Raw genomic sequence first — 17082 nt, 5'->3', positions numbered from 1 at the left:
TTAATGATTTTGAGATTGTGTGGATGTGGATGATTGCTTCAGATTTCCTCATCATTTGAAAAAATTGATAGATCCCAAGTAGTTCAGTAGGTATTTGTCCTCCTTAATCTGTCTTTTGTTGGGGCAGAGGTCAAATTATAGTAAGGGACCTAGTAGGATATGAGACATGGAACCTAACTGGATGGTTTCTTCTTGTTGATGATTACTTCCTCATCATCTAAAAGAACTGCTAGATCCGAAGCATTTCAGGCATCGTCCTACTCTCAGGCATCGTCACCCCTAGCTTCCTTTTCAGTTTCCCTTGATGTTGTTGTAATGGACCATGCCACTATAAAGGTGTATGAAGGATCACATCGACTTATCCTCCCTCTCATTCTCTTAGCTCTAGATGTTGTAGGTAAGCTTACTTAGATCTAGGTTATTCTTTCAAAGTTGAAAAACTGCTTACAATGGCCTGCTTTCTATGATCCTTGTTGACTGCAATGAATGATTAGATCTGAAGCATATTGCTACTGTGACTTAATAAATACCATAAGACAATAATAATAAGCCTAATACCATTTCACATTGACCATAAGAGGCTAATAAAGTCATATGTTTTTCTGTTGGTGACTTTCCAAGTGTTTTTCTAAGGTCTGGTATATGTTTTCTGATATCTGAAATATGCTTTTCGAGATCTGGTGTACTTGTTTCAGTAAGAAGAAATCAATTTTCTAAGGTTTAATATCCATAAGAAATCACTTATCAGTCTTGGGAGCATCATTTTGAAGCTAATGGTGAAGTATTAAGTGATTTATTTTGTGGAATATTGTTCATCTTTGCAGTGGAAAAAGAAGCCCCAAGACATAATATGAATTGACATAACAATTTCAAAAGGGGAATAAGTATATAAGTTATCATTGTAGCATCTTTTGTGGACTGATATCATCTCTCTTAAATATTTCAGAGGTTGGTGTATTTTTTGAGCCATTGGTTTCAGGTCTAACTATTATGTTTGCATCCATTGGGTGGCAGATTTCATTGGTTTCTCTTTTTGTCTTTCTAGGTACTAGCATTTCTTCCACTGTAATAAATAGTCTTTCAATGTTAATAATCAATTTTTTATAAACATTTGTGCTTAGCTTGCAAATAAAACTGCTTTACAACCAACCAAACTGCTGTTGGCTTTTCATTGTAGTGAATGCATAGAACCATAATGTTGTTAGCGTTTCAAAGCAATAAAACAACCTAGGTTGTAAGCTAGAATGTTTATGTGACAAGAAAAAGACACAATCCATCCAAAATCCACATCATAATGTGGTTACAACCAAAAACATATGACACCCCCATTCTTTAGGACCCTGAGAATCTTGTAAGATTTCTACATTATAATAGACTATAGATGTTCCTTCTAAAATGGATTTTGGCTACAATGTATCACACATTATGAAATAAAACAACCTAGGTTGTAAGCCAAAATGTTTTCGTGACAAGAAAAAGATACAATCCATCCAAAATCCACATCATAATGTGGTTACAACCAAAAACATATGACATCCCTATTCTTTATGGCCCTGAGAATCTTGAGTGCCAAAACTCCCCGAGTTACCTTCTTGAGCCAGGTAGGTTGGCCTACCTATCAAGGGTTGATTGCTACCATATGATTGACTCCAATTTGCAGCTTCCAACCATGGAGGTATTGAGTATCCATACCTCACATTTTCACTATTGACCCCTGCATTAAGTGGAGGTGTGTAATGAGAATACATAGAATTGACACCAACTCTAGTAGGAATAAGGCAAGTGGGTAAACCCTCAGTTTGATAGTGAGGCACTTGAATGTTTATGAGATCTTGGAATAATGGTGTATTATCTGCAATGGAGTCCAATGAGTTTGAAATAATCCTGGTTTCATCAGCTATTCTTGTATCATTGTCAACCATATTGATCATCCCTTATTCCTTTTCAAGCATTTGTTGTGCCTTTCATTTTTCCTTTTCCTGTCTTGCCATTTGCTTTTGTTGGTCCTTAACTTGCCTTGCTTTATCTCTTTCAATCCTTTCATCTGCTCGATGTTGTGCTGCAACAATCCTTGCTGCCTTCTTCTCCTTGATTAGATCCTTCTTTTTCTGTTTTAATTCTTGCATTTCAAATTTATTTTTTTTCAGACTCAACTAACAGGTTTATATAGTCCTCTGAGGTGAGTAACTGTGAGCTTCGGCCCAGACAAAGACTACCCGGTGCACCTTGCTTTTTTTTCATTGATACTCTCTATACTGGTAGCTTTAGGAACCGTCCAAGTGTCTTCTCCACCCCTCCCACCTACATGCCATTGCTTGGTACTTCCCTTTCGGTATCTGTTGGAACTGATTGAACTATATCATTATCTTCATTTGATGCCTCATTATGTCCTTCATCTTCTTCCATTGATCTATTGTCCACAAAAAAATGAACGATTTCACACATTCAATTATGCTGGTTGTGAGGGCATGTTCATGCTTTCTTCATTGGTTGCTGAGACACTATGTGCATTCATATTGATCATTGCTTCTGCTAGCCATGAAGGTGGGGTTACTTGGCTTGGCAATGTCAATTGGTCATTGTCAACTGCATGTTCAACAATATCATTAACAATATCAACAACAGGAATTTCATGTTCTTGAGTTGGTGGAACGATATCCATGTTACTGTGAATTTGTTCATTGTTATATTGTGTTTCACATACAGTTTCATCATCTTCAGCATATAAGTGTCCTTGAGACAGGGAAATCATATTACCAGCTGCAACAACATCATCTTGGTCATCTACTTCTTGCACTTCAGCACCTGTTTGGGCATTCCCTTCTTCCCGACCATCCACATGAAATGCTTGGCTACAACCAGTATCATGCATAAGAGCATCATAGTTTAGTGGCCAGATTCCTGTCCTCCTAAAGCCAGCCTTGATATTTGATGGTGTCAAAGCCCTTTTAAAAGCTTTACTTGCAAGCTCTGCTAGCTCAAACCTTTTCACCTCAACCCCTGGATTCTTTGCCATCCATGCAACGTGCTCCAACCTGAAATAGTTCTTGAAAGGGCCAAACACACTAACATCAAGGGGTTGCAGTCTGTAAGTGGTATGAGCTAGCAATGTCAACAGGTCGATGCCTAAATTGTTTGCTTCCCCAATTGTTTGTACAACCATGTGGCTCCCATGGCCATCTAATATCAAATGGTGTCTGTTATTAGGCGAGATGCCACCTGGTACCGATGCAGCAAAGTGAAAAATCCAACTTAGAAACAGTTCTTTAGTCATCCATGCATGGGGATGTGCAGCCATGCATGCACCTGGTTCACAGTTCTGTATATAGTTTTTCAGTTGATTTTTACCTTTGAATAGATAAAATCCTGGGATTGAAGTACCAATTGCATTGACACAACATAAAATAGTTATCCACTCCCTCCTATTGGGAAAAATCTTTGGCACATTTCGGCTCCCTCTCTTGGCAACTACTCGCATGCCACAATTCCTCCCTGCCTGTAAACATGTTTCATCGCAGTTCCATATATGGTCTGCTCCATAAGAATGTTTGTCGTAAGCACTAGAAAGTGTGTCATAGAACTTTTTCACAACTACAGGGTGCAAATTTAATGCTCTGTCTCTGTCAAGGCCCTCAGCAGTACACAATACAAGTTCTGGATGCCTTTTTTTAAACCCAAACCACCATGATTTACCAGGAAACCCATCTTTGAATGGGTTTTGCCTCCCTTGACAGATTTGAGCAACTGTTGATTTGAGTTGTATCAACTCTAGCCCATGTCCCTGTTGGGCCATCTCTTTACACCACTCAACCACCTCGGCCTCCTCCTCCTCAGTCATAACTGTAAGAGGCCCTCTACATTTTATATGAGTCAGTCCATTTATCCAATAATGTATTGATGAAGGAGGAATACCATGTTTTTTTGCAGATGCCCGAACTGAGTATCCATGAAACTCTATGTCGTCAATTGCAACTAACATTTGTTCTTTTGTCCATCCTCTTATAGCACTGATCCTTTTAGTTGAGCTTGCCCCTTGGACTTTTGTTGATGGTGGTTCTGTGGCTGATGGTGTGTTAATATCAGCTGTTGTCACATAGTAATCCTCAACAATGTTTTCTGGTGCATTGTTGGCATTGACATCAGCTGGCCTGTCATCATCAGACGATGTGCATCGCAGCTGCGCACCCCTTGTCACTCTCCTGCCACTTCTCCTTGTACGAGCAGAGTAACTTCCTTTTGCCACAGATGCAACAACCTGTAAAATTATTGCATGCATTTAGACATTATAATATTTGTAAATTATGCTTTATTACTTCTTCAAAAATACTTTTCCTTTATTATAGGAAATTATCAACATGTATGTTACAGGAAATCGAATTGCATTACTTATGTTACAGGAAATAGAATTGCATTACTTCGTAGTCTCTCATTGCAAATTACTTCGTAGTCTCTCAATTGCCTGCCTGTTCATCAGTTTAGCAACTTTAATATGGGTTCAAGTAGGATTCTATGATAGTTGTTTCAAATATCATTTTCCATTTTTTTTGCTATTTGGCATTGCCAAAAATGTCTCAGTACTGCAACTTCTCTATAGAGGTATGTCATGGGTTCGATCCTTTATACTCGTTTTCATGTAGCTCCAATGTTGGTAAATCATTATGTTTTTTTGTGATGTTTTTTTGAAAAATATGATGTTGGTATTACCAATCTATACCCTGATTAGGGTGAGTCAAGTCATCTACTTCATATCTTTGAAGTTTGATATGTGAATTTTCAAGAGTCGATGGAATGAGTGCTTAGAAATGATCAAGTTTTATCTTTTTGAGTAATGAGTTTTATTCATTCATCTTTTGTTTGGTTGGATGTTGTTCGGAGAAGCAGACCCGATTGTCCCTGGGGACTTATTTCGGTTTAGAGGTAGGTTTCTGAGAGCGAGGTTTTTTGTCAAAATCACCTGGATTTTTTCCCTTGCCTCTCTTCTTTATTTGGTGGGGGAGACCAGAACGATATTGGAACCCTTGGGGATGGCTTGATACTATGTCTATCCCATTAAGGGTTCAGTGGCGAAGTGGGATTTTGTTTTTGTAATGGAGATGAAATTGTTTTGTGTTTTTGATGTTGTTTCTTGTTGATGTGGCTTAGATTCATTTGAAATGCTATTTTTTGCATGTATTAATAGCCTTACAATGGATCAGGGGTTTTGATACATAGCCTAAGTGTTTTTGCTTTAAACCCTTGTAAATATATCTTTTCCAGATTCCTGGCAAAGTCCATAATTCCGTGTCGTAACTCTTCATGGTTTTCATGGAATCTGTATGTTGTGTAGGTTGACAATGCCACCAATTAATACCTAACCTAAGGTTTTTTACTTTAAACCCTTGTAAATCTATTTGTGCCAGATTCCTTGAAGAGTCCACTAGTTCCAATTGTAACTCTTTATGATCTTTGTGGAGTACATATGTTGTTAAGCTGACAATGACACCAAATGACCGACAATGTAACACTTGCTTATAAATTCTTATAACCCAAACCCAAAGTGATCCAGGGAATTTTGCAATTAAGCTATTTTTCCATGTATTCATATGTTTTCATAATGAGAGTAAATGTTTAACTTTCATAGGGCAGTGTCAAAATTTTTCAAATGTCATTCCAAGTAAATCCATAGTTCATCAATTTAGCAACTTTTATATGGATTCAAGTAGGATTCTATGATAGTTAGCATTGCCAAAAATGTCTCAGTACTGCAACTTCTCGTGGATTTTCAAAATTTTGCTTCGTTTTCTTGAAATTAGCAATCAAAATTCACCTCCTAGGGCCACCTGCAAAAATTAGTTTTCACATTGATGGATTTACATTTTAATATTTTCTCTAGGTTTTGGATAGCACTCACAACCTCAAATGTCTAATATTCCTTATCTCACCAAGATGGGAGAATATTCCCACAAAAAATGAAGGATGTGAGAATGGAATACCATATCAAGGTGTCCATGAAATACATGAATAACCAGGACCCATGATCACACCACAGAAATTTTGTTACTTTGATTAAGTAAAACATGCCACTTGCATGGAATATTTTTAATCTTCAATTTTGCATTCATTGGAGAGACCATAGGTTTGATTTGGAAATAGTAGTTGAAGAGGAAATTTGCAAGCAACAATCTCAAGGAAGAATAAAAAGAAGCAATGCCAAAATCTCAGAAGTGATGAAAACCAGGATAACTGTCAAGCAGTTTATCAATGTTTTGTTTTCCTCCTTTGACCATCTCAAAGCATGATTCCTTTGAGCCCATATCTCACTATAAAACACAACAAAGATAATGGTCCATGCCAATACCACAATGATTTTTGATACCATACTCATTCAAATTAGTGAAGTCTCTTTTGACGCTAAACTGTATTGGGATAATTTCTGATTACTGGAATTGAACTTTGACTCGGAAGCAATCGTATCTTGGTTTCCATATGCGTTGCTGTTTGATTGTTCTGGTTTCTATAAATTTCCATATGCGTTGTTGTTCGATTGTTCTGGTTTCTGTAAATTTCCATATGCGTTGTTGTTCGATTGTTCTGATCTTGATCTCAATGCGGCCAATTTAAATTAAAATGCTTTCAGCCGCCAAAATAATTCATGATGAGATCCAAGGGTGACTCCTGGATCAAAGAGAATTTGAATGTTAAAGCCGAACAGAGTTTTTCTGTGCACTATCCAGCATCAAGTAATGACTACCAAAAACATAGGCTTACCTATGTAATGAAGGCACTAAAGAGCCCTGTTGATGTGTCTCTAGTTTATGATAAATTATAATCAAGATTGTTTGCTCTTGTTCTCATCATTGTTGCCGCATGGTTATTAAATAAAATTTTGAATTTATTTTTGCTACAGTAGCATGGAACTCTTTTGAACCGCGTCCCTATTATCTTCAAGAAAACCAAGAAAAACCTCCCTCGGAATATTTAGTTACTCTGAGTATTTAGTATGACCAGACAGATCATGTAAGAACTTTGATAAATGAAAACAATGAAAACAGAATTGTAAGAACAATGATTTTCAATGGTTGTTTGTGAAACCATCCAGGTATCCTTCTAGCAGTTATGGCCAGACAGATCATGTAAGAAATCTGATAGATGAAAACAATGAAAACAGAACTGTAAGAAGAATGAGTTGTAATTCATATAACTAACCTGAATATATTGGCAACTGTTTTATGATGTTGTCTTCAAGTTTGTTGAATGGTTTGAAAGCATAAGATGCAACTTCAACAATGGGTGGACTTCTTTTATAGTTTTGGGCACTTGAATTTAATTGGTGGACATGGATGCACATGGATTGCAATGGCTTCATTTTGAATGTGTGGTCTGATTTAATTTGATGTGATCTAATGGTTGGGAATTGGTTATTTGTTGATCCATGTGCTTTGATCTGTTTTAATGAGAAATAGAGTGAGTTGGGTGTCATTTATTGCAGTTATTGCGTTTGGGTGTCATTTATTGCACAAAGTGGGTTTAAATGTTATTGGGTTGGGTGTCATTTATTGAACATAGGGTGTTTAGTTGTTGAACAACACAGTAGTTATGGCTGACATACATTCCCTTTTGTTATGTGCAGGTAGGCATATTTCTTTGGGATGCAAAGCTGCAGTTCTTATGAGTGGGGGTTGAAGTGACTGCTGCTTTGTACTTCTAGAATAGGCCATTTTGGAAGCCTTTATGGTTTTCGCTGTTTTCTAGTTGGGTCAATATTGTTTGCAGTTTTAACTAGTAAAATACTATTTATGGACAGTTGTGGGCCCAGTCAATGTATGGGGAAATTTTGGACATAAATTGATACCTATTTATACTTAATGTTATTTATTTTTGTTTAAATATTGGTTTCAAAAGTCTCAATTTATGGTAGTTTGGTGAGACCAAGACTATATTAATCACTGGTCCCTACACAACATTAGGAATCTCTCCCCTATTACTTGGAAAATTAAAAAGCAAATCTACATTAAAGAGTGAAATCCCCCTCCTCACTGTTAACCGACATTGCTTTTCATAAGATTCTAATGCGACGCTTATGCTTTTATAAGCTCTTGCTCGTCCCACATTCTATGGTCATGCTTGTGAAGAGTGAACCGTAATTATCATAATAATAACATTTACTATGCTCAATAATATAATATTATTTGTATTTTCCATTATAACATTAATTAATTATTTATGAAAATAAGGCAAGTTATTATTTTTCTAGAGGTGAAATTGTGTCTATATAATTTTGAACATAAAATAACTATAAAATGTCATTTACTGATGCATATAAAAATATTTTATCGAAAACATATAGAGAAGTATGGAGAAGATTTGGGATAACACTAGTGATCATATAAAAAACCATATTTATTAACATTCTTGGTTAAAATAATCGAAAACAAACAAATTACATAAATTTGAAGACAGTTTTAGATTTGAAATTCTTACTTTGCCGGCAGATTCGTGGTAAGACTCCATATTCCCACTAGAGTCGTCACAAAGACATGTGAGGCGAAGCCCAAACTCATGGACACATTTCAAACTTGCAGTACTTCTTAATTTATTCGAACAAATTTATTAATTTTGTCCAAAGCTAATCACATACCTAAAGTGCACTATCGGTTCACTATTATTTTAATTTTTATCATTATTTTTTCATTAATATATCATTTTTTTACATTTTTATTCAAATTAATTTTTAATATATTAAATTTTATTTTTAAGATATAATTTAGATAACTTCTATTTTTTGAAATTTTATATAATTATTTAATTATAATTTAATAAATTTAAAATAAATATAATTTAAGATAATTATAATATTTTTTTTTACATTTTCATTCAAATTAATTTTTAATATATTAAATTGTATTTTTAAGATATAAATTTAGATAACTTTTATTTTTTTGAAATTTTATATAATTATTTAATTTTAATTTTTTAAAATAGTTATGAATTAATAAACATAATTTAACATAATTATAATATATAAGTATGTGATATTCAATATTACCAATATGATAATTAATAATTATTATCTTATATTTTTTTTGTAAGTAAGGTAGTTCTATTCTTTCTATTCAAACTAAACATAAAGACCAGATACACAGTTATGGTGGCCTCAACCTGCCCCGAAGGGAAACCAGGTCTGTTGGCCACCTAAGTTTACTGTAGGCATTCCAAAACCAAAATTTGATAATTCTGTCCATACTGGCTATATATACCGAACAACTAAAAATACCCATTAAGCTTCTATTCAACATAAGACTGTAAAAGTAGAAAAACAAAAAACCTCCAGCATTTCATCCACAGCATCAGGCCTTTCTGGTTCCATTATCCTTGTTTGTCTCCATGGGGAAATTCGCATGATCTTCCTGTCTTGGGTGCAAGCCTGCCATCTTGGATAAAGTCTGGGACATCTCCTCCAGCTTATTGTTCTGGTTGATCATAATCACTTGGAAATTTTTCATTTCCTTTTGTAAGTTTGGCAGACCATTGGCAATGTCAGCGATTTCTTTTGCAACTTGTTCCAGGGCCTTTGCCAAAAGACTCTTCAGGGTCCAATAAATATGCAGAGACCTTTGATAGAGAGTCTGTCTACCCCTTGTCTAACTTGGGTCACTTAACATAGCAGCCCACTCTTCAGTTTCCGAACCCGACTGTTCTTCCAAGACTCTGGACTCCAGATTTTGGATTATATGATGGATGTCTTCATCAGTATCTTCCTGATAAGCGCGGGCTGCTCCTTGGGCAGCAGTCTGGGTGGACCGCCTCCCTCTGCGTTGGTTCCCTGGTTCCTCCACAGGCCTATCACCCTGGTTACTTTGCCTCGGACGACCTCTGCCTCCGCAACCACGCCTCCGGCCCTGCCAAGCCATCCTGTCTTCTATCTTTTCCTGTTCACAGGTATCAATCACAGGTGTTAGTTTGTCAACATTTTCATCCCCATCTTCGCTAACCACTTGACCTCTGGATACTTCCCTACTCCTACTGCACTCCCCTTCCATTTTTTTACTCTGGTCCTGATAACCCTTCCCCGAATTCAAGAGGTGAAGAACTCCCTCGGTCATGCGGGTCAGATACAGAGTTAAAGGATCCATCGTCGGCTCTCCACTCCCTATCTTCCCCTTTGTTTCAGCCATGGGTGTCGCACTTTGGTTTCCCTCATTGCTCCTAAGACTTTGCCCCCGACTGCAATTTCGTTTCTCTTCAGGGTACCCACCCTGGGACCCCTCCGGGTGACCCTCGCAATGAGAAACATGGGATCTGACCAGCTTTCTCAGACTCTTTTCTACCTCCAGATCCTCCCAAGACTGACGGTTGTCCATTCTACTTATAATAATGGAAACAAGTAAGGTGGAGAAAGCAGTATGCACATACCCAAGCTCGCAAATCTCCCTGGTAATGTTTCCAGCCTGCTCCTCGATCCGTTCCTCCTTCACTCTGTCCGCATTATCCTTTCCTTTGCCCCCTGCCACCTTCATATTATGCCTTCTCTTCATCCTTCTCTCCCTTCCATTATCACCGCCATTTTTCCTAATCATCTGCAGTCCTCCATTCCCACTCCTGCCATTTGAAACTTGATCTGACCAACTACTCATTTATTTTGTTGGGAAGGTAACCTGATCTCTACGGTCTCGTCCAACTGTCCTGTCCTTATGATAAATGCACCTGCCCCTATCACCTCCACGTTTCCTCATCCCGATCAGGAAAATTATTATCTTATATTTTAATATGATTAAATATTTATAATTATAATTTATAATAATTTCATATATATAAGATAGAATAAATTTATAATGATAAAGTATAGGTATATATATACACATTTCAAATTTAAATATAAAGTATATGTATTTTATATATATATAAATATAAATAATTAATTTACACTCTTTAAAAAACAACAATTTTTTAATTATTATATTAAATTGGTTCATAATTTAAAAAAATCAAGGCTGCTAACTTATTTTTAAATTACCAATATCCTATTTTTATATCATTAATGTACTTTCTATTGATTAACTCATTTATAATATAATTATTGAATAAACATACATTTTTGTTCATATCATTATTTAAAAAAGAATAATAACTATTAAAAATTATATTTTATTAAAAATTTAATATGATCTTAGTTAGGCTATCAACAATTATATTTTATTAAAAAATTAATATAATCTTATTCATGTTATTATTTATAATTTAAGATTAACCAGATTTATATTGTTTTTTTTTTTTTTTTTTTAAAGATATTTACTTAATAAATATGAAACTAAAATAATAATATATTGTATATGATTTTAAAATAAATATATTTTTAATTAAAAATATAATATTTTAATAAAAAAATATTTATAGATATAGTAAGTAAGATAAGAATACATTTTTATCATGTTTAATATATTACCTCGATCGGGCAAGGAATTGCACTGGTGACCTTTAACAGAGTACCTGATCACCATTTATCTAAGATCCCGAAAACAAAATTAAATTTATGCTTATTAAAATAAAAAAGAATTAGTATTAGTATTAGTATTAGTATTTTATATTAAATATATAAATATATAATAAATATAAAATTAAAATTAATAAAAAGTAATTTTAAATATTATTATTTAAATTAATTAAATAAAATAAAAATTAATTTTAATTTTAATATCTAAATAAAATAAAATATTTAAAAATAAGTTTAAATCTTAATATTCAATCCAAATTGTCCATGTGGTCTTGGATAAACGGTGATTGGGCGCGTTGTTAAGGCACTCCTAAATGTTAAGTCATTGGTTCAATTCATTGCCCTATTCAAGTGTTATTTTTAGACATGACCATGATGTAGTCGACAATTGTTAACAAACTTACAAAAAATCCGATCTAAATTAAAAATAAAATATTAAATGAATGATCGCATCATCAAGTGTGTATGTCTAAATGCAATCTTTAATAGCATCCTATAAATATAATGTAGCTAGATAATTGAAGTGCATTATTTAATCGAATGAAACAAGTTTTTTCCCTCTGAGCATACGTAAGAAAAACAAAATCATTGAATGGTTTTCATTGAATTCTCGTCTCCCAAGATTTGGTCTCTCGCCATCATCATTCTTTTTGTTTCACACAATACAACTAGAATTGTTGTTGATATCCCAAACTGATACGTTTTTCGATAGAGACAGGTTTACATTCACAATTTTGAGCTCTTTTCTTTTCTTTTTTTTTCCAGAAAAATATTGCATCATATAATAAATTGCACAAATGCCTAATTGCATGTAACAATTGGTATCACAAATAATCTAAGTGGTACAAAATTTCCAAAGAGTGCATCTCATACATCAAAGGCTCATCAATGGAATAAATCAAAAAATATAGACAACTTAGAAACGTCAAAAAAATGTTGTTGTCTATATCACATGAGAATCTTTTATGTCGAATATGAGAAACATACAAAAATTTGAATAGTCCTTATCTGGATGAACAGCAAGCTTTTAGCGCCCAACACCTACTCCAATACTAAGAAATCTCAAATTTATAGGCCTCAAAGTTTACTACTCAAAACCTGTCGCTTGTTTTGAGGCGAGATAAAGAATTGTCTGACAATTAAAATAAAATTGATAATTTGAGAATCTAGCACAAGAACTTTTTAACAAGACCTCAAAGAAGATCAGCAACATTAGAAGGAAGCTCCTCAACAACGACATTGTAGAACCTCTGAACGTCTTGTAACATTCTCTCATCATCTCTTGTAACAAAGTTAATTGCAACACCCTCCCTTCCAAACCTGCCAAAACAACCAATTCAATGGAGGTAGTTTTTTGGGCGGGTAGGAAGGCCATAGCTGATGACCAGTGAAACTTGTTGCACATCAATACTGCATGCCAGCAGATCAATTGTAATCAGTACACGTGAGGATCCAGATCGAAATTCCCTCATAATGACATCCCTGGTGTTTTGATCCATGTCCCCATGAGTAGCGGAGACAGTGTGGTCACGAGCTGTCATCTTGTCCGTCAACCAATCAACCTTTCGCCTGGTGTTAACAAAAATAACGCTTTGTGTGATTGCCAGGGTCTCATACAGATCACACAGTGTATCAAGTTTCCAATCCTCTTTTTCAACATTGACATAGAACTGCTTGATACCCTCGAGTGTCAACTCGTCCCTCTTCACTAGAATCCTCACAGGCTTACTCATGAATTTCCTGGTGATCTCAAGTGCTTCAGGGGGCATTGTAGCAGAGAAAACACCCACCTGAATCGCTGAAGGGAGTAGCTGAAAAATATCATAGATCTGGTCTTTGAAACCCCTGGAAAGCATTTCATCGGCTTCATCCAGCACAAACATCGTGATGTAATTGAGGCGAAGAGAGTGTCTACGTTGTAATAACCCCAGTTAAAAATCAATGTAATAAAGTTAATAAAGAAAAACTAATAACCAAGGTCATGGGACACGTATTCCAAGCTAAATGTTGGGAAAACATAGTGATTGGGATCACTTGTGATTTATTAATGGTTATGGAAATCAAAAAAGGAAATGGCAAAGGAAAAGCGACAATAATTGGCATTTTATTTATGAAAATAATGGAAAATAGGAGGAAAGGAAGGTGAAAGGTCACAAAATTGCGTGTGAGGGAAATTGAAGGAAAAATGAAGGAAAATGAAGAAAATAGAGGCCTCAATGATAAAAAGGCTTATGAGGATCAGTTCATAACGTTTTGTTAGTTTTAACTTGGATCTCTCTCTCTATTCTCTCTCTCATACTCTTACACACTTAGAGTTTTATTGGAGCACTCTTGAATGATTTTGGGCACATTTTGGATTTGGAGCAAGAAGGCAAAGGAAAAGTAGAAAAACATCATGGAACAATGGGATTAGTAGCTACAATAGGTTTCTTTGCAGGTACCAAGTTGTATGTATGATTTCCTTGCTAGTTTTAGCATGCATGGTGTATGCATGTAGTTGTTTGGTTATGATATGTCATTAGGATGGAGGATTTCATGGATTGACATTGGTTTTTCCTAGCCTTTCAATTTCCTAGACAACCATGGTGTTGTGGATTTTCCATTTTGTTTTCTGATTGGTGCTCATGTTCCTTATGGTTGTGGGTTGAGTTATTGGTTCCTAGAGTCTTGTTTGGACAAATGCTCTTGAAACCCTAGAACAACTTGGGTTGAGTTACTAGTCCTGGAGCCAAGTTGGAACAAACGATCTGGAGCCCTGGACAACTTGGGTAGAGATTGATCTAGTGATGGTTAGTGATGTCCAACCGTGAGGTGGAATCACCGGTTGAGGGTTGAGGTGGTTTGACCTCTAGAAGCCTTGGTTTGGTTTTGGTTGGTTTATTCCATGAGATCCCACATTCACACTTGTAATATGCCATGGGGGTGTTTGGTTGAAAGAGAGATTTGGTTCAACCTAATCTATGGTCAGGTGGTATATGGAAGTCTTTGACTTGGTTGGTTTTGCATATGTTAATAAGAGCTCATTTCCTCTTGTATTTCATGAGTAAATTTACTTGTTATCATGTCGCTTTGATGGTTGTTCTATCATTGATATTTTTATGGTCATATGTTGGTTATAAGCATGGTTTTATGAGAAACTTGAGTTATGGCTCTCATCATGCTTTGGTTAGTAAATGAATGTATGACCTAATAGTTGATAATGCAACTATTATGAGAGGGAACCAGACCTTGTTGATGATTCTCAGATAAGTATGAGACCCTAGAAGTAGAGCATCAAAGTAAATTAGTCTATAGTCGCTGCGAAGCAGGATTATGGGAGCGACTGGAATCTTATAGTCATTGACTTGCATTTTCATACGAGCAACTAAGAGCCCAAGTCAGTGAAAACACAAGTTAACTCAGGGGTTGATTTCCTGGAGTGGTTGGTTAGCTCTTGGGGGGTCTTGTATCTCCTGAGGAAGGTCAGTTTGGTTTCGTTCGTCGATTCCACTTCCTTAACTATACCTAGGAGGTTGAATCATATCACAGTAACTCTTTATCACATATTTGTCCTGGTATACCAATAAGCTTGGGTAAGTGAGGGAGGAGGGGGTTACAGAATGGTATCAGAGCTCCCAGGTTCAACACTTAAACTGGATGGGCCAAATGTGTGTGTCATGCATGGATGAAGGTTGTACATGTGTTTGATGTGTATGCATAGTGGTGGTCATTTTTGTAGTTGTGTTTTCATGTAAAAGTTGATGTTTTTGTTGTTGGTTGTGTTTGTCATGAATGCATGCCAGTTGCATATGTGGTCATTATGCTTATGGTCTATGTGTGTGTCAAGTATGCATGTTGATGGTCATTGTTGCAATTGTATCGTCATGCATAGGTTGATGTTGAGATGATGAATATGATGATTTCATTGTGTATACATATTTGTTATGCTAATATGGATTGATCTCGCATATGAGATAGCCACCCCTAAACTTCACTGAGGTACATTTGATTATGTTTATGTTTGGTTATCTGACATGGTATGTTTGCAGGAAGAAGATTAAAGATGACATGAAAAATGGTGGAATACAGTTCGCACGACTCTCCCTACAGATCATATGAGCAACATGGTGATGGGTACTCCCCTCACATAGAAAACACTTTGAGAAGTTTGAAGGCAAAGATAATAAGTTGTAAATAAGATAATGATATGATCATTCAATCACAAGTGGGACTTTCTAGGGCATAGGAGAAATAGGCAGAAATTAATGTAGCTATCCTTTAGAGTTTTTCATACATGCAGAGATATAGACCACTTAGGATTAGTCATGGGCAGGAGGATAGGAATAATGGAGCATATGGTAGTAGGTCTCATGGTGGGCATGGGTCATATAGAGAGTATACCATCAAATATGGAAGGTTCTTGGATACAAATGATAGATTAGGCAGTGGACATGGGATTTACTCTAGTTTTGGCTCAGACAGGTATCATGGTCATCATCGCTATCATCCTTATAGGAGGAGTGATAGGGGATATTTTTCAAATGAGTTCAAGAAAGACAAGCCACCTACATTTGATGGGGAAATGAAGAGCTCACAGGATGTTAAAGCATGGTTGCTTGGGATGAATAAGTTCTTCTGGTTTCATGGTTACTCAGAGAACGTGAAGGCCATAATAGCTACGTTCAGTCTCAAAGGTAAAGCGTACATTTGGTGGGAATATGTAAAGAATCGCAGAGGCATTTAGGAAGAGGAGTTGACTTGGAGTGAGTTCAAGATACTTTCAGGAAGAAGTATCTATATAAGATATACTATGATGACTGGACAAAGGATTTCTATGAGTTGAAGATGGGATCTATGACTGATGAGGAGTATACTAGAAGATTCTTGGATTTGTTGAGGTATGTGCCTTATCCTAAAGAGGAGAAATCTAAGATTGATAGATTCATCAGTGGGTTGTTGTCTAGTCAATATAACGTCTTAAATTTCTCTACATAAATTATCAATCCGGGTATCGTAAACTGATGAAGTGTGGTGCACCATATGTGCTTAGTTAACATTTTTCTTACTTCGTTGTTTTATAGTTTTTATCTTGTTTTGGGGTTTTGTTCTTGTTGATCTCCTAAAGTGTCTAATGCAAATGGAAATCCTATTCTAAGGTCTTAAGAATACTTTTAAAGGTTAAGTATGGATGTACATTTCAAGACAAGGTTTATGTCCCTTATGGTAACTTCCAAAACTTAGCACTTCAAAAGATCTCAAAACATGCTATTGATAAAATTAATACTTGAACACGAATGTAAATATGCAGCTACTTAAATCAAATAAAAGATGAAACACTGATCATGAAATCACTGTCTCTGCTGCCCATCTAATTACAGAAATAAAATCTAAACTATTGCACTCAAACAAACCAAAAATTGTAGACTAACGAAAGCAAGATCAATTTACTTCACTTATAATCCGATAGCTCGCCAAGTAGCTTTTCTGGGTTAAGCCATGGCTCTAGAGATAACGTCAAATAACATGAAGAATTGATATCTAAATGAAATCAAAAACAAATTACTTCACTCATAATCCGATAGCTCGCCAAGTAGTTTTTTGGGGTTAAGCCATGGCTCTGGAGATAATGTCAA

The 17082-nt window shown here is 35.6% G+C and overlaps 1 pseudogene; it reads right to left on the bottom strand.

Annotated features, from left to right (window-relative positions):
* Window positions 1-12653: 12653 nt before the first annotated feature.
* Window positions 12654-17082, bottom strand: part of LOC149262099 (eukaryotic initiation factor 4A-6-like) — a 45907-nt pseudogene continuing 41478 nt past the window's right edge.

Source organism: Pinus tabuliformis, chromosome 6, assembly GCF_031772625.1.
Source record: "Pinus tabuliformis cultivar Carrire ecotype Pingquan chromosome 6, CPIR1, whole genome shotgun sequence".
In the NCBI taxonomy this organism is placed as follows: Eukaryota; Viridiplantae; Streptophyta; class Pinopsida; order Pinales; family Pinaceae; genus Pinus; species Pinus tabuliformis.
Note: the sequence above shows the minus strand (reverse complement) of the source record. Positions and strands in the feature narration are given on the sequence as shown.